This window comes from Anas acuta, chromosome 21 (assembly GCF_963932015.1).
Source record: "Anas acuta chromosome 21, bAnaAcu1.1, whole genome shotgun sequence".
NCBI lineage: Eukaryota > Metazoa > Chordata > Aves > Anseriformes > Anatidae > Anas > Anas acuta.
Genome location: NC_088999.1, coordinates 2,729,775 through 2,743,552, shown reverse-complemented (window position 1 = coordinate 2,743,552; position 13,778 = coordinate 2,729,775).

Genomic DNA, 13,778 nt, shown 5'->3' with positions numbered 1-13,778 from the left:
CCACCATCCCCTTGTTTTCTTTCAGACCAAGCTTCCAGCCCATCAGGCTTTCCCACAAAACGACCCTCATGCCAAAGCCTCCCTGAGCAGTGTTTGAGGTGGTTCCTCACTGTGCTGGGGTGGTTGGACATGAGCAGCGCTGAGCTTCTGCCAGGCTCCCAGCTGTCTGCCTCACTGCTGTGCCCCCCAGGATGGGAGTCCTCCAAGCTACAGCCCTAAGCATGATCCTCGGGTGGGCTGAGCATCTCCTGGAGACCCATCCCATCCCGTTCCCACATCTGGACAGCCCAGGCTGCCCGAGGCTGCAGCTCCTCCTGGCCCCGGGAGCTGCGGGAGGGCGGGCAAGGGGGACGTGTCCCAGTCCTGTCCTAGCAAGTGTGCAGGATGTGGGCAGCCGAGCATCCGGAGCCAGGAGCTGGGCAGCTGCCCGGTGTGGACAGCAGCAAGCATCAAAGTGCTCTGATTCACCCCGGGAGAGGCCTGTCTCCCATAATTGTGTTTTATTTTTTCTTATTTTTTTTTTTCAAGGACTCCTACATTCCTTTCCCAGATCTTTACATCCTCATGCCTGAAGGAAGGCAACTCTTTCCCAGAAACCTAGCCCAAAGCACCAGAGGCATCAAAGTGAGGGAGCTCTGTAATTCACGATCTCTCTGCTGGTTTGGGGAGAACAAGAAAAATTCCTTGTCCAGAAAGATGTGGCAATGTGAGCAACAAGAGGGGAGGAGCAATTTGGAGAGACATGGGATACTTACTAAACATCTGCCATTCCAAGCGAGGAATCAGATGTTCAAAGACCGCAAATTGTTTGAAAAAGAGCAGGAAGTGACTAGAAAGCAAAAAGAAGCAGTTTCACTGAGCAGGAGGTCAGGTCTAGACATGCTGCTGCTGAAAGCTGGGGGGAAGGACGGAGAAGTCCAAGCCAGCCGACGGGAGATGATTTCCCACCACCTGGAGATGAGTCGAGGCTCCAGCCCAAGCCCAGGCTCCCTATGGAGGTGCCATACCTCTGGCTCTTTGCCACTTTAGTGTGTAAATCCATTTTTTTAAACCTAAGAAGCCTTCTCAATTTGGCATTTAGTCTTCCTAGGTTTAGCATTTCTGCTAAGGATTTCTGCCTCCATCCCTCACGGGGGTGATGAGGACGGAGACTTTCCACATTGGGATGTCTGAGCACTGTGCTGACAGCCTTACAGGGAGGGCTGCAAGAGGCTTAGTGTCACTCCCAGGTGACAAATTTCCCATTTCTGAGACATGTCTGAGCTAGGGACAGCTTTCACCGTCTGCATGTGGAGCGGCTGCCAGGAGAACAAAAACCACCATGAAAATATCAGCGCAGGTGTCACTGCCTCTTGTGAGAAATGTGTCCCGCTTCTTAGACTTTTTTTTTTTTTTTTCTTCAGGAATTAATTGAAAATAAATTTGTGGGTTTTGTTGTAACGGGAGTTGCCATGACAACTGCTACAGCTCCCAGGAAAAAAAATAGGAGGGGCTCACACTGTCACTGGGGCCATCTGTCCCTTCCACGGCGGGTCATTATAAAGCCATGTACAAACCTCCCTGAGCCAAGTCTTCATTTAAGCCCATGGTGATAAAAGTCCTTGGTACAATTTATCAAAAAGCTCCTCTCCTGAATCACTGTTTCTTTTCTCCACACTGACATGATAATTTCCTCTCTATCGGTGCAAATTAAATTCTAATGAGGAAGCTTCGCATTTCAATGTGATGGAGAGCTTTTCTTCCCCGAGATGCGCGGGGGCATCGTGCTTGCTGTGGAGAGAGGAGAAGGGCGAAGGGGGAGGCAAGCGGGAAGCAGGGGCTGCCCTCTGAGTATTTTGGGGACGTGTGGCACTGCAGTCCTCACTGGCCCCGTGCCTCCAGGTCCCACAAGTCCCACCTCCATGGATGCAATTTGATCCGGAGGATATTTTCATCTGCGCTTTCTCCGTGACACACTGCAGAGAGGGCACCCCCGTGTCCCAGTAGCCTGGGTGGTCCTTTCAGCTCTCTCATCCCCACCCCACAGGGAGAAGAAAATCATGCTCCTCATGCATGGTGAGAAAATCATCTTCTCCTCATGCCCGTAATAGATAAACACGGGGGAACCTTGAGGGAGCCCCCAGCTGCAGATCAGCAGAGGGATGGCTTTTTGTTCAGGTGCCCTCTGGGGCAGGAGGACTTTGCTTGAGGCAAGACAGGCTGCGTGGCTCCAAACAGCTCCTTCCAGGGAGCACCACAAGCTTTTGGTGCCACGAATTCCCCATCAGAAAGGAGACAAAATGGCCCAGGGCTTCACAGGCAGTCAGGAGGGGGAGTCAGGGAGGTTAAACCTCCAAACCCTTGCAGAGTCCATGCCCAGGGGTCATTGGGACCCTGCCCCCTGCCCAGTACAGTCTGCCTGAGTTTGACATTCAGCCTGAAGTCAGCAGCAGGCTGCACCAGCCCAGACCGCGCTGGTATTAGCTTGACCCCTGTAACGTGAATCTGCTGTGCCTGCGTGACGCCGTGCATCAGAATAATCTGACATCTGCGGCGATCCAGGGCCAGTGCCACCCTCAGTGGAAACAGCAGGGCTTTATTTGACTCACTGGCCTTTCCTCCAGGGTTGCTTCCAGTCAGGGGAACACACGTTGCTGCCTCCACGGGGTGATTTACTGGATGCCTGTCTGTGGCTGTAGCAGCGCTTTTTTGGACGGTGACTTACAGCCAGGGCTTTGGAAGCTGCTTGTGCTCAGACTTTATGTTGAAACTCCAGCCAAAAGATATGGGGCAGAAAGGAAAAGGTTAGACGTCCTAGAAGAAGGAGGGAAATCACAGCTATTGTTGTTCTAGGACTGCTATTTCCAAGTAATCTCAACTGTAAACAAAGTTTGCAGCAATCACCAAATTTAAAAAAAAGGATAGAGAAATAAAATAGAAAAGCATGTAACTGAACTCTGTCCCTCCTTGTAGAAGTGCAGCTTCTGGGTTGTCCCTGCAATCTTTTACTGGAAGGAAATAGAGACTTGTTCTGGGGAAATTGCTTGGAAGACCTGGATCTGAGAGTGCCTTGCCCTGGTGCTGGGCAGGGTGATGTGTTTGTGTCCGTGCAAGGAGCACCAGAGCCAGGGGGTGCAGAGCCCAGGCCCTTCTGTGTGCATGCGTTGTGCTTGTCTCTGTACAGCAGGAACCGTCTGGCTTCCGTGACACTAACCAGCCCTTTGTGCAGCCAGCATGGTGCACAAAACACCAGACCAAGTTTCTGGGGTGAGACAAAGTGGAGCTGTGCTGCTCCCTGTGTGCCCTGCCTGCAGGGGCTGCAGGTGACGTGGGCATGGGACCACCCTGGGGTAATCCTGGGGGGGCACAGAAAGCCAAATGCCACAGAAAGCCAAGTACCACTGAATTTAGGTGACATGGTTAGAATGAAGAAGGCAGGACAGGTCAATTTAAGAAGTACTGAGCTTCTGTATAATGCCCCTGATGAGGATCCAATTCACAGAAAAACCACTCAGACCAGTCCATGTGCCCAAAGAACGGGAATGGAGAAGGACATGGTCAGGGGAACAGCAAGGCATGAAATCAGTGCACGTGCCCTTGGGCCCTGAAAGGAGCCTGAAAGGATTGGTGGAGGACACTTAGAGGACCCAGTAAGAGTCAAGCCTAATTCTCTTTGGTTTATCTTTTGGGGTAAAGATCTCTCCCAGACTGCAAATAGATACTTGCTGGGGCATCAAGAGACACTTTTTTTTTTTTTTTTTTTTTTCCTGAAACCCAAACTTCTCTTCTGTTGGGTGCAGAGAGGTAGAAGGATTTCCCATTCACTTTCCCCCAGTGACTGTGATTCCCAGGGAAGAAAACAGAGTCAGGAGCTCCAGGCATGTTGGCTCTCATGTACATCATGGTGCAAATTCCCAGCACAAGAACATACAAAGCGCTATTTGTTTCTCCTGATGTGCTCAGTCCTAGGAGGGTATTTACCTGGCTGGGGAGATGCTGACATTTATCTGGGTCCCAACTTTCCCTGATTTTGGAACTGGGCAGACTAGGGATGTATTTTTTCATGCTCAACCTCTAACTTGGGAAAAGAAAATGTGCTTTGGCACTCCCCTTGGAAAGGCTTTGGACACATGCTTCAGGAACTGAGCTCTGCATAAACATGTTCCCTGTGTTCCCGGCGGCGAGTTGCACGTACCTGTGTGAGCGACCCTTGTAGGGGCAGAGAAACACACATACATATTTTTTATGTATTTTTTATTTTTATTTTATTATTTATTTATTTATTTTTCACAGGAGGACTAAGTGAAGGTGCCGGGCTTGTTCCCTGTGACACGGACCCAAAGCAATACCTTGGCTGGATAAGGACTTTCCTTATGTGAGGCCAGACTCAGTGCTTGTGTAAAACAGAATAGCTCCTGTGAAGGGCTAGCACTTGTGAATATGCTGAGGGCTGTTGTAAGGAAAACTCTGGCTTTCCATATCCCTGGATCTGCAACAGAGCTTCATCCAACAGGATGAATGATTTATCTTCTAAAATAGAGAATGATGTAATTTTTATGCTTACCTTCCCCAAACAAGGACCTAAGCTGCTGGCTGCTTGATTCCTGACCTGTATTTGCTAGCAGCCTGTTTTGACAGAGTTTTGCAAAGCTGCTAAGTTAGTCTATCGGGATAAATGAAAAAATTAAGCAAATGACCTTTTTAGAATCACTCTGCCCAGTGTGATCTGCCCAGAGCTTTGCCTCTTTTTGTCCTGGTCCATCAAAACTTTACTGCCTGGCCTGGTGAGTGTATAGAGAAACAGATCTACTGTCCCATTGCTGAACTAGGGAGACAGGAATAAAATTAGAACAGTAATTGTCCATGTTGATGGGAATTAATGTTCCTGTTCTTTTTTTTTCTTCTTTATTTCTTCTGTTGTTTACTTTTCTGATCTTGCCAGCACCATGCCTTATGTGTCCTACATTACCCTACATGTATGTTTGGGGTTTGACCACCTACATTAGGTGATCACCTGGGCTATAATTCATAAGTTGTGTATGTTAATTGGGTGTCCTTTAGGGCTTGCAGGACTTTGTCCCATCCCATTCCCCTTCCTCTTCCTCATGTCCCTGTAGCTCCTTTCTCGCTGCTGTTTTGAGATCTTCCTCACATACAACCTTCACTGTATGGGTCAACCTCTCTCTGACTTTCCATCTCACTCACCAGTTTGCCTTTCTGAATCTCTGAAAAATTTCTTCCTTGCTGCACCTCTTAATTTATCTGCTGACATCGTAATCGGCAATTTAACTCTGAAAACCTGCCAGAGTGGTGGTTATGGGAAGGATTGGCTCAGGAAAGAGCCAGACACGAGGCAGTCTATTCACTTGAGAGAAAGTACCTCTACGAGAACTTGGCTCTCCATCTCCTCTGCAGTTTTCCTGCAGTCCCTTAGAAATATTTTTAAGCCATGAATGTATTTGACTGAATTTAATATGGCAATGCTGAGGATGCAAGAAAGTTTCAAAATTCAGCTCTTTGCATTCTTAGGAATATGAGAGTTCAGAAAGCTGATCCCTATGATATTTTTCTAAGGATGATTTTTTTTGTTTTTCCAATATGAAGAAGAGCTGTGGAGACATGGATGCTTGACTACTAACTCTGTCCTCAGAGCCAGGAAATATCTACCTGACATGCCCCAGACAGGCATATCTGCAGCAAATGAAGGATTGGGTTCCCAAGAAGATTGAACTCTAGTTCAGGCAAATGAAAAATTGTAAGATCTTAAATATGAGATTTTCAACTTGAATGTTATTGCTATGCTCGGTGAAGATCCCCAAGCCTTCAGTCACTAAAGCTAAATCTGCCTGCAGTGTCTGATATGAATGCTTCTAGGACAGGAAAGAGAGCTTGACAGCTAGCAGGGCAACATCTTCATGCTATCTATGACTGGTCTGAAAAAGACATTTACTAATGACATGTAAACTTCAGATTATCTGGAGACAATTAATGATGCTGGGAATGTATGGAAATTTCAAGGTTATCGTCACCATTGTTCAGCCTGTAAACAATCTGTGATGTATGTAAACCCAGTTCTGAACGATAGTTCAAGATGTCCGTGGCCAAAAGGCTGTCCTGTGAGAAGAAACCAGAGCTTCCAAACACCATACTGTTGGGTTGATGTGGGTGGAGATTTAGTTTTACCAATATTTGCAGTGAATCTTCCATCATGTAGGAAGAGTACTCAAAATGAGTGAACAAAGACTTCCTTTCTCATTACACTAGACCACAACTTTTGCATTTAAAGAAAAAAAAAAAGTCTTTGGGCAGTATTTTGACACTGAACCTCTGGAAGTGGAAATCAAGGATCGCCACCTCCATCCCCAATATGAAGCTTTTTAGTGTTACAACTCCTTTGAACTGCCAAGGAAAAGATGAATAAACACCCAACTTTCAAGGTCTTTTATGTTCATTTTATGCAAAGTCTTGGCAGAAATTCTTTGCCAACATGCCAAAAACTCAACATAGCTTCCTTTATGAAGGTTGCTTATTCAAATTAACATCTTCTGCTTACTGGTCTTAAATGGCCACCAGAAGTTTCTGGTAAGTATCTTACTTGCCTGAATACATGTATAAATAAATCTTATTAGGCAATAAATAAATAAATAAATAAATAAATGGTGCAGTACAGCTTCACCAAGAATCAAACCAAACAAGTCCTTCCTACATAGTCAGATGAATTTTTTTAATTTGTGAAAAATTCTTGAGCTATATGAATCCATATAAACAACTATCCCAGGTAGGAATATAAAAAGAATTAGAGGATTTCAAAATGTTCATACTCTGATGATAAGAATGTATTTTTGGAACATTTACATTTCCAGATAAGGAAAATGCTAATAACAGAAATTTGTGAATTAGCTGCTGTTCTCCTAAAGAGAGCAGAAAACTCTCTCTTTTGTCCATTTCTTTTTCAATCTCTTTGTTCCACAGGGGAAGCATAGCAATTAGCACTGATTGTATGACTGGTAAATTATCAACTACTAACTTTCAATCTACAATGTACTTGAAAGACAGCTTTGATTGTAGAGACTAAGATCATGATTCAGGATGTCTGGGGTTCCAGAGTCTGAACAAGGCCCCTCTGCACATGGACAAATCTCTAGCTTTCCGTGATATTTGCTAATTTTCTTGATAATAAACACTGTGTGGTGTTACTGAAATTAAGTGTGTAGACATTAACCTTTGTTGTTCTGTTACTGCCAGTCTGGTAAGGAAGGATAGTCCTGAGATATATGGTGAGTCACAGCTGTCATAAATTTGTTTAGATCATACAAAGCTGATCTAATTTCCTCTTCAACAGAGCAAGAGACAGTAAGGAGATAAGGTGGAACAGTTAAAAATAATTTGTCTTAATTATAGGAAGGCTTTTATATTGACTCATGGAATTTTCTTAAGTCAGCTGTGGAAATAAGGTCTAAGGATAAGTACTGAAAGGTGCAAAAATGGTTTGGAAAACTGTATTTGGAGAGAGAGATTCATGGTTTGCTGCCAGATTGGTATTACTGGCACTCTACATGCAGTAGCTCAACACTGTTGGCTGTATCCTGAGACTGGCAGTTAAATGTTAGGTAAAATATCCAATGGTGTGGATTTCTGGACATGAGGATTGCCTAGGAGGGCTTGTGGAAGCCCCATTACCAAGGATTTTGGAGGACAGCACAGACAAAGATCTTTCACAAACAAGTAGCTACAGATAAGCCCTCCTCTGACAGAGGGATGAAAGCAATGTCATTCTGAGATCTTCATCAGGCTTATTTTCTTTGGTCATCCGTTAATCTCTGCGTTTGGCAAAACTCAAAGAACATAGTTAATAATAGCACTGAAGAGAATTGTTTGTTATTTTGCCTTATTTGGTGGATAACAGCAAACCTTTCCTTGTGACAAGAAAGAAACACTGTCTGGGAACACAGGGGAGTCAGGCCCTGGTTCTCCATGTCCTCCATTTCATCCCCATGTGCAAAGAGGGAGATCCACCAGCATGGATCTCACGTTGGAAATTCATGTTTTTAAGAACATTGAGTAGCAGATGCTTTTTCACCCCCAAAAGCCCCCACACCTCCAGCAGCACATGCCAAACTTAGGACCTTGGGTTCAAAAAGCCTCAAAATGCAATTTACACGAAGAGGCAATCAAGAGAGACAAAAAAATGCTATCAGTGCCTAGATATTTCATCTATCTTCATTGGTGGAACAGATCCACAGGAGTGCTCTACAGCTTCAGGAAAGGCTATATATATAAAATCAAATTTCCAAGGCCTGATCAGAGTCTCAGTGATATCAGCGTAAATCAGGGCTATGGAGTTATAGAGGCATGAAATGAGATCAGAACGAGCCCTGGAGCTCTCTTCCATGCCCAAGACCTATCACTGGTTCCTTGTCAAACTCCAAGTGAGATCTTGCTTGCAGACCTTGCTCCCGTTGGCATAACGCCACCATTGGACTTTCTGCAGGAATCAGCCATCCACTAAGTCATTACCTCCAAATCATCAAATTATTTTTCTCTAATACAATTAGTCACGTAAGTGCAGGACGATCCATTCTGCTTTTTCCTACTGGACATTTAAGCAGGCGGCTTTGTGTTCACTTCCTGCTGGCAGACAGCCCGCGTAGGGAAATGCAGGTGGACAGCAAGTCATCGATGGCACGGGATGTTTCAGGGTCTGCCGCAACGTGCAGAGTGCTTAAGACTCAGCCATTTTTAGTCATTTCCATGCTTTCTCCATTTCTAAGTGTGATGGAAGGGCAGGGGGCACAGCGTGGGGGCTGCCCAGGGGCCAGGCAGGCTGCCGTGCTGCAGCAGTGCCTCTGCCATGCCAGAAGTTGCTTGTTGTGCCTCCCAGCTGCTCCAGGGAGCTCCCACCTGAGATAAATCCCAGCACCAGAGGCGCAAAAGAGGCAGGAGAAGCTATGTTTTCCTCTATCTAAATTCTAATTTTGGACACTACACAGGGCTTTCTTGCCTCTCCCACCAGATCCCACGCGCAAGGTCCAGATGTCTCCCCTTGCTAGTGGGTTTAGCGCTTTCTGTCTCATTTGCACCAGACACTTCTCATTTTACTGCCTCGTTCCCTCAGCAGCAGCTCAAAGAGGACCCTTCAGGTGATGGCAGCAGAGGGGACGGGCACAAACGGCTCCTGAGCAAGGAGCTCCTGGAACAGCTCCAAGCACAACTGGTATGCTGCGAGTGCTGGAAGCTTATGGGGTTCAGAAGGCAACTGGAAATTTTCACAAAAAGAAACGCTTTTAGGGTTGCTAACCACAAAAAGTCCACCTCCAAGTCAGCAAACCCCAGAGGTGCAAAGTGGTGGGGAAAGCGATTAGGGAAACCATCTCCCTGCTCCTCCTGCTCACAGCCCCCAGCTGCAGGGCTCCCTGCTCCGTCCCCATGTTGCTTTTCCTGTTCTCGGGGAGAGCTCTACCCATCACAGTTTTTAAGGAGCCAGAGCTGTCCTCAGTAGCTGCAAGGCCAGTGTATAACGAGCTTTCAGCTTGCTGTTACTAAGTGGGAAGGCACAATTACAACCCATTAGCCTCCACGATATCGCTAGCTCCGAGGAAATGCTTGGTGTTGGGCAGGAAGGGGGCAGGATGGTCCCACCAGTATCTGCAACACCTGGGGAAATGCTGGGGGATTTCTATTCATGCAAAGAGGTCACCCTTTCCAACCTAACTCACTGTTTTTCACAAATTTGCTTTTTGGTTTACAGTGTTGCTCTGTCTGCAAGCTACCAGAGTGTTTTTGTTTGTTTGCTTGTTTGTTTGTTTTTTACATTTCAGAGCTGTTGGGGTATTTAAGTGGTCTGAAATGATGCCTGCTGCCTGGGGCTGGGCTGGCATCATGGGGCAATGCCACAGCCCTCACAGCTGCAATGGGCATGTGCACAAGGCCCCTTTGCAGGAGCTGGGGGTTGCCATAAGAAACCACATGAGTTTGGGCTGATCCTTTTCACAGCTCCATGCCACTTTTTGAGTACATTTGCACAAAGGAGGTGCTCTCTTGGGTCACTAGGAGCTGCTGTCTTGGATCACCAGGGTGTCCTTTATATTTCAAGCTGATTTTTTGCAGCTGTGAAAGTTTTCCCTCCCTCCCTTCCTCCTTTCCTTCCTCCCTCCCTCCCTCCCTCCCTCCCTCCCTCCCTCCCTTCCTTCCTTCCTCCCTCCCTCCCTCCCTCCCTCCCTCCCTCCCTCCCTCCCTCCCTCCCTCCCTCCCTCCCTCCCTCCCTCCCTCCCTTCCTTCCTTCCTTCCTTCCTTCCTTCCTTCCTTCCTTCCTTCCTTCCTTCCTTCCTTCCTTCCTTCCTTCCTTCCTTCCTTCCTTCCTTCCTTCCTTCCTCCCTTCCCCAGGAGAAGTTGGACCCCCCTGAGCAGCTCTGTCTCCTGCCTGCAGGGGAATGGCACAGAGGCAGGAGATTATCCTAGCAGCTGGGAAGGTTTTCTTCCCCACCATGGAAAGATGATACAAGTTTTACAATCCAGCAATGCTCTGGGCTGAGGACAGCAAGCCAAGCCCCGCATAAATCAAAAGGAGTTCCCCCTTGTGTTCACAGGGGCCAGGATTTCACCCCATAAAGCCTTGCAGTTGCTCCCCTGCTGCAGATATAAAGGTTTATGGGTTTTCTTTAGACTCCCAGGAGATTTGCAGCTTACCCCAGGCTGAAAACAAGCTCTTCCCTCTGCCATTGAGTCTCTGGGCTCTGGAGGCACATCTGCTCCCCAGGGCAGAAGTGCAGCAATTTTTTTGCAGCAAGAGAATAGCTGCTTGCCTGGGTCTCCTCCTGATGCACTCAGTGCAGGGCTGGAGATGTGAGCCTGACAGCTCTTGTTCCTAAAGTTAGTTAAGCATGTTTCCCTGCTTAAGTAATTAACTATACTCTCAGTTGCTAGAGGAGGGCCTCAGAAATGTTGTGTGGGGTTCCTAGTTCGTATGAGACAATATGAACCTGCAGGAAATACATAGGTGGGAATGAGATCGCACTGATCTCTAGGATGAGGAGTATGGGATCCCTGCTGAGTGTTTCTCTTCCTCTCCTCCCAGTGCTGTTGGCCACATGTGCCTCCCGCTATGCGAGTGGAGCTGGTTGGTGTGACATGGGAGATGCCACCAGCCGGGCAGGGCAGAGGAATCTCATCCAGCCCTTCCCATGCCATCGGCTCCAGGCTGCGAAATGCCTCTTGCTCGTGAAGAATTCCTAAGATCCCATTCATCACAGAGAAACTTTGCATTGTCAGCCTTCACAGAGCCATGTGGATTTTGCACAGGCAAATAGAGTTTGCCTGTGCAAAAAAAAACTCCTCTAGACTACATACAACCCTTCTTGCCATAGAGGCTGAGCTATACACAGCAAACACGGAAACGGAGGATGCTTTAAAACAAAATCTGTCCCGCTGCAAAAGGATCATTGCAATCCAAGATGTCACTTACATTTATGGGAAGGCATTCAGTGACTCTGGCATGAGTGAGTCTCTGTTGGGCCGTGAACACTGTTCATCTTCAAAAGTAAAAAACAACAAAACAAAACAAAACAAAAAATCCAACAAAACAAAATAGATTCCTTAAAATCAAATTCTTACCATATGCATGAAGCACAAAATTAGAAAACCACACTTCTTGGAAAGCCGAAAGGAAGGTCAACTTTCCCCGGGAAAGGAATCCTGTTACACATGAGTGAAATCAGAAGGAAATGGAGTTATCTGATAGGAAAGCAAGCTCTGGAAAAGCAAAGGTTGTTAATAAGCGTGCAGGAACGGCGGGATGTTTGCCTCCCCAGCCCTGCTTTGGGTGACCTGGACATGCTGTTTCACTTTTCTCCTGCCTTTCAGCATCCTTGTATCTTGAATCACCCCTGAGGTGTGTTGGCCTCACATCTCCTGGGCTGGGGCCAGCTGTAGAACATATTGCACTGCATGTCCTGCAACACCCTGAGCCCAGGCACCTTCTGGCATTGGGCCTGACACCCCCATCTCCTTGGTGCCCCCCATGTAGCTGGCATTTCTTTGTACAAGCAGAGCTAAGACAAAGAAGCAGAGTAGGATGTGTGAGTGGGGGCCTGGGAGTAAAGTGGGGTGAGCCAACACAGATAAAAAATACACCCCTCAGTTAATGCATGCTTTAAATACAGCAAACATGTCCAAATCCCCTTCCTGAGGACCTCTCACCAATATCCCAGTGGCCTCCTGTGGCTCCTGCAGCCCTTCTTGCTGTGCTGGGGGTCCTGCATCCTCCTGAGACCTTGGTTTTCAAGTGATACAAATACCCGCTGAGCATCAGGCTGCTCAGATTCAAGGGCTATTTTGTATTAAGTCCTGCTTTTAACCGGGTTACAAGGAGTTAATGGCTAAAAGATGTTCTGACCACATTACAGACGTGTCTGTGTTGGACATGTTTTATATGCTCATCTAGGAACAGCATTAGAGAACCTTTATAGGGACTTTTTACCCTGTTGGATTCTATCAGAAACACTAACAAATAATTATCCCTGTTTATTAACACTTTGTAAATTTATTAACACTTTGTAAAACGTCTATAAATGGAACCTTCACATATAACATGGCCAGGAGCAGCCGTCTAAATAAAAAAGCATTGAAAGCCCAGGCGCTGCGGGGCAGGCTGGCAGCGGTGCTTGCAGCCCGTGGCGCGGGGCCAGGCACTGTCAGGGCAGCTCTGGGGTTTCTCCCACGTGTAGCACGTGGCTTGATGAATGCTGCTTTCTTTCTGAATCTGAAAATATTTGGGTTTTGCCAGGGAGGGTTTGTAAACCTAGGTTTTCTTCTTCCATGCAGAAAGAAGAAGGTAAAATAGCAAAAGCTGCGTTTGCTCAACGCTGCTGGGTTTGAATGCACGCGCTGTCTTTAATGCCTTAACTCGGGGCTTTGCCCCACACAGGGTAAATTCTCCTGCTGCTGACGCAGGAGCCCTGCCCGAGCTGTGGCCACAGGATTTAGCTCAAAGTTGATTACTGAAAATACGAGAGCCCTGTAAGAGCTCTGTAAGCCGAGCCCAAGTTATGCAACCCCTGAACCGCGCGTCAGCCTTCAGCTCTTGCAGTTGGCATTTCCTTCACGGCCAGGCTCAAGCCTGCAGTGGTCTGAGTGCAGGTTTTATGGAGCTGTGGCAATGAGCAGCTCTGTAGAGGCCCAATCCTTCATAATGAAATCCCAGCTGGGATCTTGTGTGAGTGGGCAGCACCTAGCCGAGCTGCGTGCGGCTCCATAGAGGCTGATCTCGTCCCAAACCACTGCGAATTTAAATGGCTGTTCCTCCATAAAAGGCTGATCCTCGTGAGGAGAAGGATCGTCTCGTTGGCAAATGATGTGCCAGATGCTGATCTCTGCACAAGTTCAAACTCCTTTTGTTTTTCTTTGTCTTTCTTAGTTGAGTTTTGTCCATCTCCCGATAATTCAGCCTCACTATTTCCATGCATTCAGTGCCGGGTTTCCTTAAAAAAAAAAGTCTAGGAGATTGATAAGATCAGACTACACACAGAAAAGCATCCAGTGATTATCCAAAGATACAGCATTTTCTTCTTCCAATGTGAAAAAGAGAATTGCTTCTATTTATAGAGAAAACAGTGCACTGAACAGTGTTTCGCAAATTTCCATTCTCATGGTGTCTCCTTTTCTGTAAGCATTTCACTTGTATACACCACTATAATTTAGAAACCCAGTGACCCTACGCATTTTATTTTCCTTTGCCATCAGTTTGCCCTCTTGTTCCGAGAGAAGGAATTTCCTGCCAGCGCCTGCAGAGCAGAGCCAGCAAT